A 22,893-nucleotide genomic window follows, 5' to 3' on the forward strand; every position below is an offset into this window, starting at 1 on the left:
CTAAATCAAGGCAAAATATATTAATGTCAATATGATTGACTTTTTTCAGGCTAATATATCTTTCCTGAGTTGTAAATGCCTGAAGTACTTTGCAGACTATGTCAGGGAAACTTCATCACATTTGCCCAACTAATGAAGATTTTCTATACCAAGAATAGTAAATTTTTTATATTTTGTCCTGGATATCTAAAATTCCTAAAACATAACTACACAGCCAATAGAACCCATGAAACCACAGTTCTTAATTTTGAGAGAATGGCTATGTATATGCTAATATAAATGCAGCTACATAATTTACTTATCCATATGTATAACTATATATAAATTATATAGGTATATATATATTAGTTTTAGGTCATGTAACTGTATATAATAAGGCATTATTGGTAAGGTATAGTTAAGAGTCCACTTTGGCTTTGACATATCATGTGATTTATTTCTGTAGAGGAGGAGATACTTTAACTTAACCATCTTTGACATCTCATGTTCTTTGTAAGAAGAACAGTTTGAAAAAAGTAAAAAGAATAAAGGGGTACATGTATTTTAAAAAATAATTTCAAAGTAGTTCCATCATTTAAGTTCTCATCAACCGTGGCTGATTAAAATCTGAGATAGTAAAGTAGAAAGTAGTCATAATAGTGTTAGGCAGATAGATAATGATGGAATCAAAGGATTGTTTTGTATAAAAGGGGCCATAGCCTAAAAAGATCTAGACATCTGAAGAAAACCTGAATTGATTTAGAGATGATTTTCCTGCTTCCTGCAGTTTTCTCCTCTTTTTGTCTGAATCTCCAGAAACTACACCTTGATCTATAGTTTTAATCATCCTAACCACAGAAGCTTTTGATTACCAATGAAGCCTATATCAGGATAATGAGCTGTACCTCCACTTACACAACTCTAGTGCCCCTGAGCCATCTCTACTGTAGCAGATCAACTTGTGGCCTCATTTAAGCACCTGAGAGAAATCAGCAGCTGGGAAAGTATTTCCCATAATTTTATTAGCTTATCCGCCTCTTTGTAGCTTGGACGCACAGCCTAAGGAAGCAATGCTAACATGAGGCAAAGCAATTCTTTTTTTTTTTAATGCTTATTTATTTTGAGAAGGAGAGGAGGGAGACACAGAGAGAGGGAACAGAGAATCCCACGTAGGCTCTGCACTGTCAGCGCAGAGCCCAACACAGGACTCAGTTTCATGAACCATGGGATCATGACATGTGCCAAAATCAAGAGTCCAGTGCTTAGTCAACTGACCACCCAGGTGCCCCAAAGCAATTTCTTTTTTTCTTTTTAATTTTTTTAATGTTTTTTAATTTATTTCTGAGAGAGAGAGAGAGAGAGAGTGAGTGAGCAGGGAGGGGCAGAGAGAGAGGGAGACACAGAATCTGAAGCAGCTCCACGGAGCTAGCTGTCAGCACAGAGCCCGATGTGGGGCTCGAACCCACAAACCATGAGATCATGACCTGAGCCGAAGTCAGACGCTTAACCGACTGAGCCAGCCAGGCGCCCCAGCAATTTCTTTTTGATTATGACTGGGTTTCACATCTTGGTAAATCTGCTGGTTGAAAATTGCATGCATATTCATGATATATATTATCTCTGAAACTTATTTTCTGGTTTAAAGCATATTTGGATAATGAAGTACCTTGATGAGTACGTATGGTTCATCAGGAAAGAGGTGCATTCAGTCCCCCTGGGTATTCATCCTGACCATTAAGAGTTTGATAGAAACTGGTTTTAAATACTATAACTATACTACAGGATGTGGAAGATCCTATGCTCTTGCTGAGATTTCTCTGTATATCTGAGTCCTTAGATTCTTGGGGCCTCCTTGGTGATGTTGCTGAATCCCTCAGTCGTTCAACCTAGAGCTCGGTCTAAGCTCTGGGCTTCCACATGTGTGAGCCAATAAATTTCTTTATTTTTAAAGCCACTTTAAGGTTTTTATTCTGTAACTTAAGGTGCAAGACATTTTCCCTGATACTCATATACTATTTATAAGGACAGAAAAATATGGGGCAATATTAGTTATTTCCTCTATTATTAAGAAGGTGCAGGTAACTCCTCTGTGAATTGTTCCCAAAGTTAAAGAAGCATCTGTGGTTTGCAGGTCCTCTAAACAGCTCTCAATCTCTGGATTAGAGCTTATCTATAAAATGTTTACTGATACACATTGAAAAATCTCCTTATGTAATATTATGGGCTATATTTTTGTCAGGTGCTTTTCCTATGTCAGTGTTTTATACCTTCTGGCTTCTTCCAATTGTTAGTGCTGTGAAGGCGCCCATTTCACTTCAGGCACTGTGTAATGAAACTATTGGAAGAGAGGAAGGAGAAAGGAAAATGGATTTGTATTTATTCCTTTGGATAATAATAATTATATTAGTCTGCATAGTATAGTATCCAACTATAGGACTTGAAGGTGACAATTTCACCCAGTCTCCCAAAAGTGTAGTAAGAGATAGCAGTTAAAAGCTTTGAATTTATAGAATTAACTTGAATTATAAATGAAGAGGAACACCTGTATTTTAAAAACAGTGGTTGGCCTTACACTATGCATTGTAATTTGAGCAACACTTCAGTGACATTATTTCATTTAATTTCTTCAAAATCTGAACTCTCTAGTTTTATTATCATTATTACTTCACAGGTGAAGAAAACACTGAAATAGAACAGAGTATGGATTTTGAAATCACACATCTAGATTTAAATTTTTTTAATGTTTATTTATTTGAGAGAGAGAGAGACACAGAGTACAAGCAGGGGCAGGCAAAGAGTGGGGGAGACACAGAATCCAAAGGAGGCTCCAAGCTCTGAGCTGTCAGCACAGAGCTCGACACAGGGCTCAAACTTGTGAACCACAAGATCATGACCTGAGCCAAAGTTGGATGCTTAACCGACTGATCCACCCAGATGCCCTACAGACATCTAGGTTTAAATTAGACCTCTGCTGTTTATTACTTACAGGGATGGGGGCACATTATTTAATACATTGAAAGTTTAGATTCCTCAACTTTGTAATAGAAACTATATTGTTGACCTCACAGAATGTTGTGAAACTGTCACATTTGCAAAGACAGCTAGTTCTTTTGTTTGTTTGTTTGTTTGGTTTTTTTGCTTGTTTGTTTTTGAGAGAGAATGCGAGTGAAGGAAAGGGGCGGAGGGAGGGAGGGAATGAGAGAGACGGAGATAGCTTAAGAAGGCTCCACACTCATTGTAGAGCCTGACAGGGGGCTCAATCCTAGGACCCTGTGATCCCATGATCTAAGCTGAAATCAAGGGTCAGACACTCAACTAACTGGGCCACCCATGCATCCCACAGGCAGCTAGTTTTTAATTGGCATTCAGTCTGTGCTAGTTTCTATCACACCCTTTTATTCCCTTGCCGAGAGGTTGCAAATTTGCCCAGCATCACTGTTAGTAAGTAGTGCTACTAGGCTCTGCCTCAGATCTTAAAATGAAGAGTCAGCTTTCTTCTGTGATGTAACGTATTTGTTTAACAGAGGACAGTACAACTAGGAGACTGAAGATGAGAAAAGTAATTTTGTATGAAGTCATAGAACAAAAGTGTATACATTAAAATATATTAAAAAGATAAACTTGGAAATAACTTATTTACCAGCATTTTAACTTTGAAACAGTAGGAGGTTTTGCACATTTGCTGATGCAAAAGGTGTGTACATCTTAAATGTGTTGGGCTGTATCAGTGTTGTGGGATATTATAAATAAATGCTTCATTTATTTATGATAAGTTGTACCTGTTTATTAAACTTATATTTGAAAAGCTACAGGTAAAAAGTAGAAGTTGCTTTACCATTCCGTCAATAACTTTTTCCTGTTGATTTTGTCACATAGATGGTGGTAGATTGGTAGGTAGGTGTACAGATACTAGAAGAAAAAAATTCTGTTAGAAGTTTTTGTCAACAGAATATCAATTCTAAAACATATGTGTGTCACCTTATAGCCTTCCTGAAACTGAGATTCAGTTTGTAACCAGAGATCTATTCAAAGCATATCAGTATAATTTAGAAATTTTTAAATCTGAGGTTGGGTGAAGTCTGTGGTATCCTTAAATGTCAGGAGACATAACTTACAATCATGGATGCAATTCTCTATCCACTGGTGTTGCTAGTGAGGTTGTTACTTTCTGTGGCAGTCAGGATAATGGCCCTCGAAGATGTACATGTCTCAGTCCCTGGAACCTGGGAATATGTTATGGTACATCACACAGGGAAATGACGGTTACAGATGGAATTAAGGCTGCCCCTCAACTGACCTTAAAATAGAAGGAAAATTATCCTGGGCTATCTTGGTATGCCCAATGTAATCACAAGGATCCTTAAAGACTGAAGAGGGAAGCGGCAGAGCTGAGTCAGAGGGAGATGTGATTACTGAAGACAGGATCAGAGAGATGTAATGTGAAGGTTTAACCTAACATTACTGCTTTTGAAGATAGAAGAATGGGCCCCCCAATGAAACATCAGCAGCTTCTGGTATCTGGAAAAAGCACAGAAATGGATCCTCCCCAGAATCTTCCAGGAAGGTGTACAGACAGCCTTGTGATACCTTGATGTTAGCCAGTGAATTCTGGGCCAAATTTCTAATGTAGAGAATTGTAGGATAATAAATGTGGGTGTTTTAAGACACCAAATGTCTGGTAATTTATGACAGAAGCCTTAGAAAAACAATACAGTTTCCAATAACTAATTACCTCTTCCTGTGACTGATAGAGAAGGAATCTAAAAATATGGTGCTCTCAAATCTTTATAGACTCTTAACTGGTAATGATTTTAGGATTAGATAAAAATAGAAATTTGCATCAGAATATGTAAATATATATAAAGAGCAGAGAACTAGGGTTATGCTAAGAAACATGAATAGTAGACCACCCCTAGCTGTGAGGCTAGACGAAAAATAGTCTATCATCTATGAACAGTGAAAGAAATCTAATCAATTCTTGAAAATCTTTCCAGGATAATACTGAGCCTTGAGGATTTTATAGATGATTTCTACTACATTACAAAGAACAGACCATTCCAATATTTTACAAAATATTTTACAGAATAGAAACAAGTGAATTAAAACCATGTAAGTTTCCTACCAAATCCTAAAGAAGACAGAGTAAGAAGGAAAAATAATAAGCTTTTTGCACTCGGGAAAGAAATGAATTCTAAACCAAATATTAGCAGATATTATCTCACAACGTATTTTTAAATAACCGAGTAGGGTTATTTTATTCCAGAAATGCAGCAGTAGTTTAACATTAGAAAAATCTGAAAATGTAACTATGTAATACAATTAAAGATAAAAACCATATGATCATCACAATGGATAAAGAAAATGTCTTTCATACAACTCAAAACATAATTCATGATAAAAACCCTTGGCAAAATAGAACAAAGTAGAAACTTTATTAACTCAGTTAAAGATATTTATACAAAATAAAAAGCATCTTTTCAAAAATAGTGAAGCATTAAAAGCATTCCTTTTAAAATCAGAAACAAGGAGAGGATTTTGTTATCACTATTTCTGTTCAACAATGCATTGGAAATGTTAGGCTTAAAATGGAGTGAATGTTATGATTGTCTACATTAAAGAAAAAGGAATATGAAATTAGATTATTAAAATTAACAGGAGAGTAAGGTAGTTAGATATCAAAGGCATATTCAGTAACCAATTACATTTTATAAGGCAGCAATTGGCAGTGAGACATTTGATTCAAAAATTCTATTAAATATATGGAAAAAATAAAATTCTTTGGAATGTATCTAATAACAAAATACATAGGACATATGGAGAAAATTATTGAGCTGTTTTGTAATTCAATCAAGAAGGCACAACTCAATGAAGAAATGAACTATCCTCACGGTCAGAAAGACTAAAGACGGTACAAAAGCCACTTCCCTCAAATTGACTTCTTGATAGAATGTATTTCCATAAAAATTCTAAAAGGAGTTTTGGAGGAAAATTGACGGGCTGATTCTAAATGTTAGGGAGACACATAGGCCTAAGAACTGCCAACACTGTGGTGAAGAAGAATAGGGAAGAGGAATCTGCTCTATCACATACTAAGTATAGAATATAATAAATAGGGCCAGGCCATTGAACATGTTTGTGAAATTGATCAATAAAGCAGAATATCAGGAGAGGAGACACATGATGTTAAGACATTTATTCGCATGGAGAATAGTTGAAATGAATCACATGGTATAAATTTATAAAAAATTAGAAGAGAAAATAAAATGCATTTCATATTTTGAGTTAGACACAGATATTTTTAAAGGACAGAAAAATGCTAATTATAAAGGAAATGGCTTGATAATTACAACTAAGTTTAAATTTGAAAATTCTGTATCAAAAGATATCATAATGACAATGGAAGAGAAAAAACAGGCTTCTTTGAGGTAGAAGATAACCATATTTCATTTTAGGGTGCCTTTATTGTCATTGACTTTAAGACATACCATTATATAGTATACTACTGAAAGAGGGAAAGAAAAAACCCTACATGATAAATTCTTAATTGTAAGACATTATTCATTGTAAGGCAAATCACAATGTGAAATAATGTGAATCTTGGATTTAGTGATGTATAGTATTTGCAACATACATAATAAATAAAGTATTAGGACCCAGAATGTAAAAACAACATCTTTAAATCAGTGAGTAAGAAATAAACAAGCTGTGGATGTGCCAGATAGGGCCAAAGACTCTAACAGACATTTTTAGAACAGAATACATCAAGGGTGAATTGAAGGGGAGGTAGAGAGGGAGGGAGGAAGGAGGAAAGGAAAGAAGGAACAAAAGGAAGGAAGGGGAGGGGAGGGGAGGTCAGCCTCAGTAGTAGTAAGAGAGATGTACATTCCGATTACAAGGAGATTTCTGCCAATGAGAGTGATTTTAAAAAGTCATGTTGCCAAGTGTACTTTTAAAAATCAAAACAAAAATCTACCATTCTTTCTGGAAATCCTAATAAAATAATGTTGCAGCTTCTGGTTCCAATTTCCCTACCTCTCTTCTGTCTTTATATCCATCTTTGTCTTTCTGTGCTGTGTTCTAGGTAACTTTTTCTTTTGTGTTTCTCAGTTTATACTCATTTTCTCTTCTCTTCATGTATTTCTTAATAATTTCATATGTTAAACTATCAAGGATTTTTAAAATTTCAGTAACTTTATATTTCTAAACATTTGATTTTTTAAATTTTTTTTCTCTACCTGCTATGGTATTTTGATAATATATTGAGCCTTCAATTTTGATTTTTTTTCTCTACCTGCTATGGTATTTTGATAATATATTGAACCTTCCTTATGTTTTATTCTCTTCTTTTAGGTCTAAATCACTAAAAGTGTACTTTTGAATTTTGACTTAAACTGATAATTCTGTTATTGAAATTCTTATGGTTCTAGGCCTATTTGCTAATTTTGTTGAATCGTGTTCCTGATGCCTTGTCATTCATAGGTTATATAATTTTGTATTTGCGTTCTTATTTCTTGTTTTTCTTTTTTCATCTGTGGGAATCCTGTATGGCCTGCAGAAGAGGAACCCTTATCAGGATATTATTTTTATTCACATATACCTTTGAAGTATTTAAGTTAATTTCTTGGGCTTATTTAAGTTAATTTCCAATTCCTTAGACCATGCAGGTAATGTAAATTAGATATGCCAACTATGAATACTCTCAGGGGAGGCCTTTTTTAGAAACACCCTGAGTCAAAGCAGACAAGTTTTTATGCCATTGCCTTTTGCCAGGGGACACTTGTTTTCCTAACCTACTTGTTCATTGTGTTGATGGAAATGAAGGTGGTATCACCTCTTTCTCACTTTATATAGAGATAGCTTTATGTACAAGTTTCAGTTCCAAGGTCTTTTTTTAACAATTTTTTAATGTTTTTATTTATTTCTGAGAGAGAGGGAGATAGCGTGAGCAGGGGAGGCTCAGAGAGAGAGGGAGACACAGTATCTGAAGCAGGCTCCAGGCTCTGAGCTAGCTGTCAGCACAGAGCCTGATGCATGGCTCGAACCCACCAACTGTGAGATCATGACCTGAGCCGAAGTCAGATGCTCAACCGACTGAGCCACCCAGGTGCCCCAGTTCCAAGGTCTCACCTTTAGTAGTCCCACTGTGTCTCAGATTTGTGACCTAAGCTGAACACCTTCGGATGTGAGTTTGGCAAATGCCCAGAAGCAGCTAGCACAGTAGTACCAGCCCAGAACTACAGATGTTCAGGAAAATCTCCCCTCACAAAGATAAGTATTTGGAAAATGGATGGGTACTAGACTTTCTAGCATCATTCATTGGTCAATTGGAAAATAGTAGTTCATAGAGTCAGGCAGATCTTCTGAATGTTAGCACATTTTACCATGCAATATATATGAAAAAATCATATTTGTCAATATTCCCATCAGTCTCATCAGAAAAACATTCAAGTGTTGGGAAGCTTCCAAGCTCATAATGGCAGATTAAAGTTTCCCGCTAATCGGGGGCATCCGGCTAGCTCAGTCAGGAGAGAATGTGACTCTTGATCATGGAGGTCATGAGTTCAAGCCCTACCCTGGGCATAAAAGATTACTTTAAAAAAAAAAGTTGTCCTATATTCTAATTGACTAAAAAACTTGCATTTTTGTCATCGCCCTATATGTAAATAGATAAATACACATATAGACCCCATCAATTATATATACTACTTATTAAAAACATAATAATAGGTTACATATTCAGTGTGTGTGTGTGTGTGTGTGTGTGTGTGTGTGAGAGAGAGAGAGAGAGAGAGAGAGAGAGAGAGAGAGACACTCTCCGTTTCCTTAGAGTGACAGTTTCATTCTGTTCATTTTTGGGTAAATGTCAGCCAAATTCCCAAGTCTGAATAACCAATATTTATCTGACATTCTTTCAAGTAAAAATGGTGTTCAATCAAAAACAAAGTTAGTTCAGCTCATAACTCAAGCCGTCTCACAGCTCTGTTCCTAGAGGGAACATCATATTTTAGTCAGCAGTAGGAATGCTTTCTCCATACTTCCTTTTTCTTAAGAAATAGTCAAAGATGTGTATACTCAGAGGTTCAGATTTAATAAAATTAATACATTTTACTGCTTTGTCTAGGCCATTTTAAAGTGAAATTGTCATTTTTCCCATTGGGAGTGAGTGTCAATGAAAAATAAAATGGCTGACAGTAACGTTTATAAATTTCACCTACCATTGCTTTTGCATCATCAGTGCAAATATTGACACTTTTGACTGCGTTCACCTCTTGAAAAGGTCTTAGAAAAGATACTATAGAAACCCAAGATTTCACAGAGCACTCTTGGAGAAATCCTGCCGTAACATGGGAATGATTGATAATCGGTGGTGAGAAGTCAGTCATTGCTAGTGTGTGTGAGTGTGTGTATGTGTTTGCATTTCTGAAACCTCCTAAGAACTCTAAAGTATTAAAAAAAATGGTAAATACGTAGAGCTGGCAAAGGTACATGTTGGTCGGTGTGAGTTTTTAGCTACGAATCTTTTTCTAACACTTGTTCAGAAGAGGAACTATGCATCCTTGACCATCAGATTGTCAATTCTGGGTGCTTTGACCCTCCCTGCATTCCATGGCTAAGGCTTAGATGCTTCTGTATTGTTAATAAACTTTCTTGTCCTGTCTTTTAGCAGGTTGAAATGATAGTTTATTCTTCTGTACAGTCTGAATAATTTTGATTTTATGTGCTTGCAAATTGTCACACAGGCATACAGACCACCTAGAAAGCAACTGCCAAGAAGAAACATATTCAGAGACTAAAACATACTTAAATAACCCGTTTATGTTGACACTGTACATGTGAGAATCTCCAGACACTTCCCTTTCCAAACACCAGTTCATTCTCCAAACCACATTTCAACAGAAGCAATCGTTTTTATTGGGCAAGAAGAAGAGGTCAAGCCAGTTTCTTTTAGGTAGTTTAATTTTCATTAAATAGCTGTTGTACATTTTCTCTTGCATTATGGCACCTAAAGCCCAGAGAATTTTAGAGACTGGAAATGCTAAAAATTACTAAGATTGGTCTCTCTAGTTTAATACCCTTTTGATTACAACTATATTTCTTCTACCAAAAAATCATGCTAGTTTCATATTCAGGATTTTGAAATGTGCATTCCTTTGGACTAGGCAAAGAATGAAGTTACCTTTTTTCCTATTTAAATCTTTATTTTTAAATTATTTTTTAAATGTTTATTTTTGAGAGACAGAGAGACAGAGCATGAGCAGGGGAGGGGCAGAGAAAGAGGGAGACACAAAATCTGAAGCAGGCTCCAGGCTCTGAGCTGTCAGCACAGAACCTGATGCGGGGCTTGAACTCACAGACCAGACTGCAAGATCATGACTTGAGCAGAAGTTGGGCACTTAACCGCCTGTGCCACCCAGGTGTCCCTTAAATCTGAACTTTCTAAGTGAATTAATAATGTAAGTCTTCAAGGGAATTCGAATACACTGTTTGGGTATTCATCATATTCAAAGTCCCTTTCCAAGCTCTTGAAAGATTCAAGGATGATAGTGGGTACCCTTGCCCAATCTAGTGGGACTTCTAGAGTCTTTTGCTTCTTAAGCAAAAGAAATTGTCAAATATATTAGATACATGCATTGCCTTAAAAGTGTATAATTGTATATAAACTAGGTTCATGATTTGAGTTATGTTGTTATAAATTGCTGCTCAGCATTTAATGGGCATGTTCTTAGAAATGCAAGTGAAATATGGTTCTATATGGTAGACAATATGCTAAAGGAGACACTCCTAAGCTTCTGGTCCCCTGGTTAATTGAACACTAATCTAGGTACTGCTGTGAAGGCATTTCGCAGATGTAAGTACAGTCCTTCAGTTTACCTTAAGACTTGGAGATCTAACTCCATTCACCTTTTTAAAAAAAAATGTTTATTCATTTATTTTGACAGAGAGTGAGTAAGCATGGCAGGTGCAGAGAGAGGGAGAGAGGGAGAATCCCAAGCATGTTTTATGCCATCAGCCCAGTGCAGGGCTTGAACCCACCAACTGTGAGATCATGACCTGAGTTGAAACCAAGAGTCTAATAGTCAGTGAACTGAGCCACCCAGGTGTCCCTATTCACTCTTTAAAGCATAGACAGGAAACCAAATTGTATCAATAATCTAAAGAACATGGGAGCCAGTATTTCTCCCAGACGTTAGAAATGAGTACAGCCTGGATGACACCTTGATTTTGGCCTGTGAGACCATAAGCAGAGAACCCAGTTAAGCCATTCAAGACTTCTAACCTATAAAACTGTGCAATAATAAATGGGTGTCATTTGAAGCCACAAAATTTATAATAATTTGTAATGTAGTAGTAGAAAACTAACACTATCAGAATAAAGGATGAATATGATTATACATTGATTGGGTATTTATAGACTGGAAGAGAATGAAGCCCTCTTAGATAAAAGAATAGTTCACGACCTTCTGAAAGCAGAGTAAGAAAAAAGAAAATGGGTGTTAAGAAATAAAAGTGAAGGGAGATAGTCAAAGAGATTCTCACTTACCACACCGGGTGAGAAAGTAGAACAGTGAAAGGATTTTAAGAGTAGAATGCCTTGGTGTCTTTGTCGGTAAGCATCTGACTCTTGGTTTTGGCTCAGGTCATAATCTCACAATTTGTGAGTTCCAGCCCTGTACTGGGCAGCGCAGAGCCCGCTTGGGATTCTTTGTTTCTCCTTCCCTTTCTGCCTCCCCACCCCCACTTGCGCTGTCTATGTCTCTCTCAAAATAAACTTAAGCAAAAAAGAAAGGATTTTAAGAGGATTTTGCAAGAATTTATCACAACCTACAATCTTTCCAATTTCTCCCCATTTATATTTCTTTTTTCTTGTCATATCAGTGATGAACAAATTGCACACTAAATTGGAAAGTGTCTGAATACTTGATCTATAGAGAGGAAAGGAAAGGGGGGTGGAAAACTGAGTATCAAAAGAGGTAAATTGGGTGGAACCAGACCAGAATATAGGAAAATGCACCAGCAGAGGGGGAAAAAAAAGAAACTACAGCACTCAGATTGGGCCAAGTATAACTTTGCAACAAAAAGGCCTGTGACATTCATATACTGATACAGTGTATAAAGTATAGTTTATGCTAAGACTTTTTGAAAGGGTAAAGGAGGCGTAACTAATCATTATGCTTGGACACAAGCGTAAAATGGGGTGATGCCCCAGGCAAACTAACTGTATGGTCACTCTGTTATTACCGAACATATTTGAGATGTACTTTTACATATTGATCAGAATTGTACATGCTACATTAAAAGTACTTATGTCAGAAATATGAAGCTATGTTAATTATTTTTGCAATTGAGTTTATTAATGATTTTTTCTTTTTGTTTAATAATTAGTAAATGGTAATATCAATGTAATCTATATTCTTTTAATGAAAAATTTTAGTAAGTCAGTTCTATTATGATACAGAGAATATTATCAATTGTTAGATGGCAAAAAATGCAGAAACGTTGTAAGCCCATATGGAAGAAAATACTTTCCTAGGTAGTATGGTGATTTATGTCTTTAATACCTAAATAATCTGATGATGCAGCACATCAGTAGCTTTGCGTGTGCCATAGCCTTTCCATTTCTGGTTCTTAAGTGATTGGAAATGGTAGTGACTCCAGAGAATATGGAGATTATTGAGACGCTTCATGTGCACTCTGGAAATAATACAATCCCATAGGTGATTTTCTATAAATTACAAGACAGTAGTTCCTACTGGGTTAGTGTGTGTGTGTGTGTGTGTGTGTGTGTGTGGTTTTGTTTTGTTTTTTGCAGAGAAGAAACTTCCGTGTCTAGTTTAAGATAAGCTTGAATGAATACAGTTCACCTTTCTCTTTCATTGAATGTAGCTATAAAACATGTGAGAACGAAACAACTATTTGAGGATTTTAAAAAGTAAATTGTAGCAGAGCACCTGGGTGACTCAGTCAGTTGAGAATCTGACTTCAGCTCAGGTCATGATCTTGCAGTTCATGGGGTTGAGCCCTGTGTCAGGCTCTATGCTCACATCTCAGAGCCTGGAGCCTGCTTCAGAGTCTGTGTGTCTCTCTCTCTGCCCTACCCCACCCCTTCTCTCCCTCTCAAAAATAAAGAAACATTAAAAAATTATTTTAAAAAGTAAAGTAAATAGTAGTATGCACATTGAGAAGTAGGCAAGAATTTCATAAACTCAACTTCAGCAAGTTTATTATTTTTCTCTGTCCCTCTCCTTGACTCAAAACAGCCCAAACCTGGAAGAAGTCATTAGAACGTATATATAGAGAGAGCTAAGAAATCACTTTGGTTTGGATCAAGGATGAGGTCTCTCTAATGCTCAGAGAAAGTGGGGGAAATCCCTCTTTTAAATAATTATCTATGTTTCTTCCTGACTTATCTATCGAGCAATCCTACAGCAGTGGCAGTGGGGAGACAAACAGTGGCAGTAACAGGAGTCATAAAAATCCGAGATGAACCTTACTCTCTGGTCTCCAGAGCTTTTATTTTAAGAAGGAAGGGTGAACCTCATTGCATTTTCTGCAGCTCTTTTATTGCTCAAACCTAGACACAGACATAGTCCTGAAAAGTGCAGTACAGGGTGGGGAAAATGAAGCCCAGGGTTTCTGGAAGCAGTACTGAATGAGGAACATGTGGAAGGTACAGAAGTGATGCTGGAGAGGGAAGAGCTAGGGAAAGTTCCCCATACAGCTGTTTATTAGCTCCTCTGCCTACATCAGCTTTGCATGTGTGAATAGGATCATAAAATTTCTTTGAGAACTGAGCCCCTGAGCCCCTGAGCCACCTAATTCTCAACCTGGTCACTAGATGACAAACACATAGGAGTGTAAAAGGCTTTGAAAATCGACAATGGAAATTTGACAATGAAACAAAAACTTATAGAGCCTTGAAATTTGGGGACTTTTATGATGAATATCAGCATTCTTCATAGGATTTAAATAAGACTGAGAGTCTCACAGTATAGTATTAAAATGTCCAGGATACAACCCAAAATTACACCGTCTGTAAAAAAAAAAAAAATAGGAAAATCTCAATTTGCCTGGGAAAAGGCACTCATCACATACTTATTCTGAGGTGGTACAGAGTTTAGATTTCTATGACAAAGACTAAAATATCTATTATAAAGATATTCCAGAAAGTAATGGTGTACATTTTTAAAATGAATGAAAAGATAGAAAGTCTTAGGAAATAAGAAGAATATATAATGAAAAACCAGATGGAAATCTTAGAATTTAGAAAGATTAACCAAAAGAAGAATTTCTCTGCATGTAGAGAGTTGCAGAATCAAGATGACAGAGAAAAGAGCCCAAGAGCTTAATGATAGGTCAGAAGAAATTTTCCAATTTGAGCACCAGCGAGAAAAGAAGATTGGGAAGAAATATGAAAAGTCTTAGGCATCTGTGAGAAGTATTACAAGTAGTCATCATGGGTCCCAGAAGGACACAAAGAGAAAAAAATATGACTGAAGACTTTTATTTATTTTGAGAAAGAGGTCATGAATAAGGGAGAGTCAGGGAGAGAGAGAGAGAGAGAGTGAAAGAAAGAATCCCAAGGAGACTCCATGTCCAGCGAGGAGCCCAGCGTGGAGCTCAATCCTACAAGCCATGAGATCATGACCTTAACTGACTAAGCTACCCAGGGACCCCAGGGACACCTTTTTAAAACGTCATCTACCCATTATTGTGCCACTTTTAAATTCATACTAACACTCTCTTCTGAGGCCTTGCTAAAGAATTGATTATTTTTGCAGACTTCAGTTAGTGTGTTCTATTGTTTTCGAATTTCTAAATGGAAGAGTATTTCTTTGTTTTCCTTTCTTTCCTTTATCTGTGTTCATGTTCTCCCCATTTTCCAGACCCTGATTAATTTCCATTTTGGACGTATTAGATTGTCTCCCTTCTACCATGCGGCTTTTGGAGGAATTCAGTACCTTTCTTATAACTGCATTCCGTTCATTTCCTCTCCTAATCTTTTTGGGATCAAGGACCTTGCTCAGTATTCGTCTGTGTCCTCAGCACATACCACAGTAATGAGCATCCCCGGTGCTCCATCTGTGTATTTCTGAATAGAAATGAGTTCCTGAGAGGAAAATGACATCTTTCCTGTGGTTTATAATAAAAGCAAACCTGAACTTATCTTGTTTAATTCTTGGCTGCTAGTGTATTTCTTATTAGGCTCTGGCCAGAACATAAATCAGACATTATATTTCTATTTTGGCAGGGCATGTTGTAGGGATAAGACTTGGATACATAATTCTTAAGGAATTATTATGAAAAGTGATTGGTCTTAAGCTGTTTCTCTCAAGATCCTTTACTGTTAAAGCTTCATTTAGTTAGAGAATTTTGTTTGTATTAGAAAATACTTTAATGATATTGTCAAATACTACATGAATATTAAAATATGCCAAATATATCCTTAAGAAACAAACAACATCTTAATTTAGAAGACTCTCTGTGTCCTCCTTGTAGCGTTTAAGAATTAGTTCTATTATAAGATCTAGAAGTGCAACTTCACCACACAGTGTTACCTGTATACAGGAATACTTCTTAAGGATCTGTCATGTGCCATAGGTTTTTAAATACATCACCTGCCTTAACCCTTCAAAAGTTCTGTGTCATAAGGGGTTGGTAACTCCCTTTTACAGTCAAGAAAATGGTTTAAGGGTTACCATCTTTCACATAAGCCAACATAGGCTTCAAATATTTCATCTAAATTAATTAGCATTCCTAAGCCAAATGGCTAATGTCTCAATTTTACTATTGAGAAAACTGAGGCTCAGAAAAAAGAACTAACTTTCCTATGGTCACAAAGCTAACACTCAAGGCTGGGACTCAAACCCTAGAATATTTGACAGGACGGCATCCATCCTTAAAACTTTATTCTTTGCATTTTGTCTTTACTTAATGCAGAAAACAGGTCATGAAAAATCTGTTGTTGAATTCCAGTAAGGATTTTAGGAAAATCAAATCATCTTTGAGAAGGATTTTACCCAGTTTACCATTAACTACCTCAGTGTATCCACCTAAAAAACTGAGATCTTAAAAATGCATCTAAAGTTGGAATACTTGTCCTTACGTAAATGTGTTTCATTTTACAAATCATGTCACATCGCTATATTAAACTTAATATTTCAAATTTTAGTCCTTGAGATTTAAGAATATCAGATATTTGTAATAGTAATGTGATTATAATTATATTCTGTAGATTTGTCTAGCTTATAGAATTATTCTTTTTCTTTATTTGAATAAAAAGCACTGATCACTGGGTAGAGAGCAAGTTAAGAAAAGTAACAATATGATTAAAAATTGGCACAATGAAAAAAGAATGTCGTGTCAAACTGTTCTGAAGTTTGAGTGGGTTTATAGTTATAAATGCATGCTGTCAGTGTTTTTACTAGTATTCTAAAAAAGCAATTTATACAGTTTTTAGTAGCACGATATTTTTAGTTTTAATTGCCCCTGTTTAATGCCTTCAGGATATGATTACATTATAACATTAGAAAAATGCGTTCGCCAAAATTCCTGATTTATATGCAATCAGAACACTTTAAAATTTTTCCAGCTGTATCCTTAAACTTACTTCACAAAAATCTTTAACTGTGATTCATCTTACCTATTTTTTAAAGTCCTGGCAGTTTTTTAGTCTCCAAGGCAGATGAAATCATTAAACCTAATTTGTCTTTGTTTTTGTTTTGTTTTTGTGAGCAAAGTCATACAGAAAGCTCTGATTTATCTTGTTTCAAAATTCACTTAGCAGTGGGAATACCACCTTTCATCTGTGTTCGTGGTAGACTGCAGATAAATTCCCCATTTCTGATTTGTAAGCATTAAATCCGTGACCTACCACATATGGCTTTTTCAGTGTGCCACCAACAGTATATTTTCAGATTTGCACTGAAACCTACATTAATAATTTCAGATGGTGTATATTATTAATGATGTATTAAGGATATATCAAAACCACAGTAGTGTACATTGGAGTCTGGCTTAATTTAAACTCTAAAGATTTGAGAATTTAACTTCTGAAATCATCCCATAGCTTGCCCTTAGCTTTTCTGCAGGAGAGAAGAGAAATGAACGTGAAGTAGAGTAAATCTCATTTTCTGGATTATTCTAATATAGTCATCCTGTATTTGAATACAATAGCGGGAGCATGAAACTAGCCTGCAGACATAAATTTTCCTAATTGTTCTTTCAAACAAAAACCTTCTGTTTCATTATCTTAATGTGAGGAGGGAGGTCTGCTTAGTGGTTTGGTTTATTGTAAAGATTAAGGACTTGTGAAAACAATGAAAGCAACAAGTAAATCTCTTTTGGAATTTGTCCTTTACCATGGTGTCCTCTCCATCTCTAAAAGAGCAGATTTTAGGAATTGGCCATCTCTGCCTGTCCTGCATGCCACATCCCTATGAACTCACTCACTTCCTTCCTCCCTCCCTCCCTCCCTCCCTCTCTCCCTCCCTCCCTCCCTCCTTCCTTCCTTCCTTCCTTCCTTCCTTCCTTCCTTCCTTCCTTCAAGATTTTATTTTTAAGTAATCTCTACACCCAACATGGGGCTTGAACTCACAGTCCTAAGATCAAGAGTTGCATGCTTTAACTGACTAAGCCTCTGAACTCACTTTCTTTCACTATGTTTCCTGAACATTTTCTTAAACTATCTTTTACTGTCTTTTTCCTGTATCATATTCAGATTTCATGAAAAACTTGCCAAACACTTAGACGTGGTATCCATATGCTGTCTAGTCCACAGCTTCACTGACTTTAGAAACCTCCATCACACCTTAGGATAATAAAATAAAATGATAAAAAATAAAATTCACTGTTAATTTTCCTTTAGCAATGATTTGGAAACACACACACACACACACACACACACACACACACACCCTTTTTTTAAACATGTGCATTCCCATCTGTAGTTAATTTTGTCACAATACACATTACAAGGTCAAAGATGATACTAAAGTAGGAAAAGAAAATGTTGCATCTAGCTTCCTAGAGTGTATTAAATCTTTTCCTCACAAGCCCTTACCTCCCTAGATTTCAGGGCAATGAGAACTGAAACATGGCAGTTGATGTTATTTTTTTTTCCACGTTAAATGACTTTATTCATTAACTGGTTTTGGTTTGCATTAAGCTTATATTCAGTTCTTCCAAACAGTGCCCTTAACCTTTCCTTTGATCCTTTCCATAGCTGGGGTGATTGATGGGCTATAGATCAGAAATCACAGGGCCTTCACTTCCTCTGAGACCTTTGCTCTCAGCGTCTTTGCCGTGAATTCCTTTGTCTATAGGCTGGATTTGGCTTCCAAATGCAGTTGGTCGTTCAATTCAAGAATGTTGGTTTGGTCACGGCCCTGTAACTCCGATTCAACTCTTTCTAACACATTCTTTATCTTCCCACCCTCTCCAGGCCTTACCCTTCCAGCTCGTAATGCTGTTGAGACACTGCCAGATCTCAGTCGTGTCTCCCATGCGTTAGACTACCCACCGCTTTGGCTTCCTTGGTAGCAAGAGTCAAAGTACGCTCAGAAATGACAGCACAGCCCTTGTTTCCACCTAATGACCCAGAGTTTTCATTAATTCCATGTTTGAATCATCCTGTATCTGCCTGGGTTTTCCCAATACAGTATCCTCCAGAGTTCCACAAGCTACCGACCCCTAATTTTTATCCTCTCCTTGTCCCCTTAGAGAGAGGCTGCAGACGACTAAGAAGACCTGACCTGTGTGGAAATACAAAAGAGAAATGCACATTAATACACCTCAAAATGTATTTTCATGGTACTATACAATGTATAGTATATACTGAACTATACAGTTCTCCCCGTTAGGAATGAACAAATTGACTTCTCAGTACTTTCCTGCCTTTGTGGTGCTTAACATTCTAACAGAGACATGGCCACTATCCATAATGAATACTTAAATTAATTGGTATATTAAAAGGTAAACTGGCATAGAAATAAGTAGTCCATCTGAATAAGAGATAATCTGGGAGTTCCAGGGTGGGAAGGGTATTTGTAACTTAAATTTGGTGATCAAGATCTGGAGAGAGTTATCTAAGGAAGGAATGATCTAGAGTGAAAAGACAGAGAAGAGTTCTTGAGATGGAAATGACAAGAAAAAAGAAAAGAGGGGAAAATTTCTATTATAATAGAACATCTTGGATTTTGGATTTCTTCTTTTGACAGCTTTGGCGAATTGTAAATTTTATTGCCATACTTTTTTCACATATTACTTTGATGTCTTTAGGATTATAGAGACAATTCCTTATTCTTTGTTGGTGTTGGTAATTTGTTCTTGTCTCTCTTTTTATGCTTGATTGGTTTACAAGGGAATTACAGATTTCACCAGTTTTCTTTTACATTTGTTTTATAGTTCATTGGTTTTGCTCTTTATTATTTCTTTCCCTCTCTTTTCTTAAGCTGTGATGCTCTCTTCTCTTCCCAGCTCCTGGAAGGAATTTTAATCATTGATTTTCAGTCTCTTTTATTTTTTGTAATATATGCTGTGAATTTCCCTAAGCACTGTCATTTCAGCCCACACATTTTTATGTGTTCTATTTTTACTGTAACTATGTTTAACATATTTTCTAATTTTCATTATAATTACTTTCACTTGTGGACTATTTAGAAGAGTATCATCTCATGTCTAAGCAGTTTGGGTTTTTCTAGTTACCTTTTTAGTTCTTGATTTCTAAGTTACTTCCATTTTGGCCGATGAACATAGTTTGGATTATTTCCACTTGTGAAATTTGTCAAAGTTTTTTTCACCACTCAGTATGTATAGGGCCAAGTTTTATCAATGTACCTTGTCCACTTAAAAAGAAAGAATTGGGGTGCCTGGTTGGCTCATTTGGTTGAGTGTCCTACCTTGGCTCAGGTCACGGTCTTATGGCTGGTGAGTTTAAGCCCCATGTCAGGCTCTGTGCTGACAGTTCAGTGTGAAGCCTGCTTTGGATTCTGTGTCTTCCTCTCTCGCTTCCCTTCCCCACTTGTGCTTACTCTCTCTCTCTCTCTCAAAAATAAATAAACATTACAAAACTTTTTTTACAAGAGAATTTTGTTAAGTGCCACGTTCTCTTATGTATTTTAAATTTTTTTTTTTAATGTCTTATTTATTTCTAGGAGAGAGAGAGAGAGACAGCGTGAGCAGGGGAGGGTCAGAGAGAGAGGGAGTCACAGACTGAAACAGGCTCCAGGCTCTGAGCTGGCAGTCAGCACAGAGCCCGACGCAGGGCCCGAACCCACGAACCGCGAGATCATGACCTAAGCAAAAGTTGGACGCTTAACCGAACTAAGCCACCCAGGAGCCCCTCTCTTATGTATTTTAAGAGAGATTTGCTAATATTTTGTGCAGATCTCTTATGTCCTGACTAAACTTCTTTATGGTTGTTTTATCAGCTATTTAAAAAGTCTTGTTAGGTCTCCCAGTTTAACTGTGGATTTGTCTTTCTCTCTTAATTCTGTTCATTTTTACTGTATATATTTTGAGGCTTAGTTATTGAGTAAATCCCGACAAAGAATTTTGAAGTCTTCTTGTTGATGTAATCCTTTTATCATAAAAACAAAATTCTTATTCTCTCCAGATGCTTATGGCTTAAATTCATAAGTTTGTCTAAGTTTGTATATTTGTAATATTTATATTATCACTCTTTTTCTATTTTGGTTGAAGTTTGCATATTACATTATCTTCTATTCATTTACTTCTAACATTTATATTCTTTAAAAATTTTTTTCTTTTAATGTTTTTAATTTATTTCTGAGAGAGAGAGAGAGAGAGAGAGAGACAGTGTGAGCAGAGGAGGGTCAGAGAGAGGGTCAGATTACATAGAATCTGAAGCAGGCTCCAGGCACTGAGCTGTCAGCACAGAGCCCGACGCAGGGCTCAAACCCACAAACCATGTAATCATGACCTGAGCCGAAGTCGGACGCCCAACCGACTGAGCCACCCAGGTGCCCCTAACTTATTTATATTCTTATACTGAAGAAGTTGTATTTCTTATAAGCATAATACAATTAGGGTTTATTTTTTTAATCTAGATTTATAATCTTAGTTTGGATTTAGCATAGTCTTTTTTTTTGTTCCTTCATTCCAACTTTATCAAGTTAACACTGACAGGTAAAAGTTGAATCTATGTAAAATAAACAATGTGATGTATTAATATAAATCAAGCATTGTAAAATGATTATCACAATCAGCTTAATTCACACATCTCTCACCTTAGAGAATTTAAATATCCATTCAGTTTGGCAGTCACACACAGTTCCCATGGCATAGTCTTTTTTATTTAATGAAGTTCATGGTTTGAAATGCTTTCTTTCCGTTTATATACTATTTGACTTTATTCCATGTTTCTTTTTTTTCTTCCATTCTTGCCTTTTAAAAATAGGTAAATCTGATATTTGACATTTTCAATCGCTATCATTGTTAATTACATATTATTTTACTATTGCTTTGCAATTATTTGTGATGACATGTATCATTTTACTGCTGATCATTGCTAGAACTTCTGAACACTTGAACTCCATTTATCTCCTGATGACGTATTGTTCCTTGTACTTTAGTTCTCTATATTTTAAATTTTGGAAGACATTAAAATTCATGTGGGGCACCTGAGTGGCTTAGTCAATTAAGCCTCTGACTTCTGACTCTTGATCTCAGCTGAGGTCTTGATCTCAGCATTGTGAGTTTGAGCCCCCTGGGCATGTGCCTGTCCACACTGGGCGTGGAGCCTACTTAAAAAATAAAATTGATGTTCTTTGTATTCACATACATTTACTCTTTCTGTTGTTCTTTACACATACATTCACATACATTTACTCTTTCTGTTGTTCTGTATTTCCTCCTCCTTATTTTCATGTTTTAGCCTGGAATTTTTCCTTGTTTGAAGAAATTTAACATTTCTTTACGTCAGTGTTTTGATGTAAAGTGTCACGATGAAGGGATTTCTCTTTTTATTTACAAAAAGATGCATTTGGGTTGTGGTAGGTAGCCCCGTGAATGTAGATCTCAAGCTTCCCATCTTTGCATTAAAAATGTCTTTCCTTCATTAACATGTTCTCTGTAGTTTTTATAACAGTTGGTAGTGGTCTCCTTCTCACAGTGGCTATTTCTTCACTTGGTTTGTCATTTTTATTTGTGAGTTTGTCTTCAGTGGAACTGTTTCTCCTGTGGGAATTCTATGATTGCTGAGATGATCAAGTGTCTTTTCACAGTGATACTTCATTTGTTTTTATTGAACCGACAAGGTTTTTTTCCAGTCCTAGTATGATCCCCAAATTGTATGGTCAGTTTGTACATTATATTTAGGGCTTCATATTCCTGTGGCTTCATAACCTATGCATGATGATGATTTGTATTTCAGTGCGTTAATGGAGCCTTTCCTGGCATACCCAGAACTTATTTTGAGCTAGGATTCCTTATTGCTTTCCTGCATACAGACTTGTGAAGTCATTTTCAAGCACTAACAGCAATTCTAGGCTTTCTAATTTGTGTATAGATCTCAGTTCCTTACTCCTTAATGCCTGTCCCTGCAGACATTTTGAAACTGTACCCATTATTTTTTTAATGTTTTTTAATTTATTTTTGAGAGAAAGAGAGAGAGCGTGAGCATGGGAGGGGCAGAAAGAGAAGGGGACAGAAGATCCCCCCGATGTGGGGCTCAAACTCATGAGCTGTGAAATCATGACCTGAGCTGAAGTTGGATGCTCAACCAACTGAGCCACACAGGCACCCTGCAACTGCACCTGTTATTTAGTAAGACTTTTATATTTTCTTGGTCCAGATTCTAACATTAAATCATGATATTGATATTATCAATTCAAATTTTTCTTTTTTTTCAAACTTAGTGATACAACAAAAACTTCGTTCATTACATTTTATCTG

At 36.3% G+C, this 22,893-nt stretch overlaps 1 protein-coding gene across 4 annotated transcripts in view; it reads left to right on the forward strand.

Moving 5' to 3' along the window:
• ADAMTS19 (ADAM metallopeptidase with thrombospondin type 1 motif 19) overlaps window positions 1–22,893 on the forward strand; it is a 239,082-nt gene that overhangs the window by 73,630 nt on the left and 142,559 nt on the right. The window lies entirely within an intron of this gene.

The sequence above is a fragment of the Hyaena hyaena genome, unplaced genomic scaffold, assembly GCF_003009895.1.
Source record: "Hyaena hyaena isolate Hyena2069 unplaced genomic scaffold, ASM300989v1 scaffold_115, whole genome shotgun sequence".
NCBI lineage: Eukaryota > Metazoa > Chordata > Mammalia > Carnivora > Hyaenidae > Hyaena > Hyaena hyaena.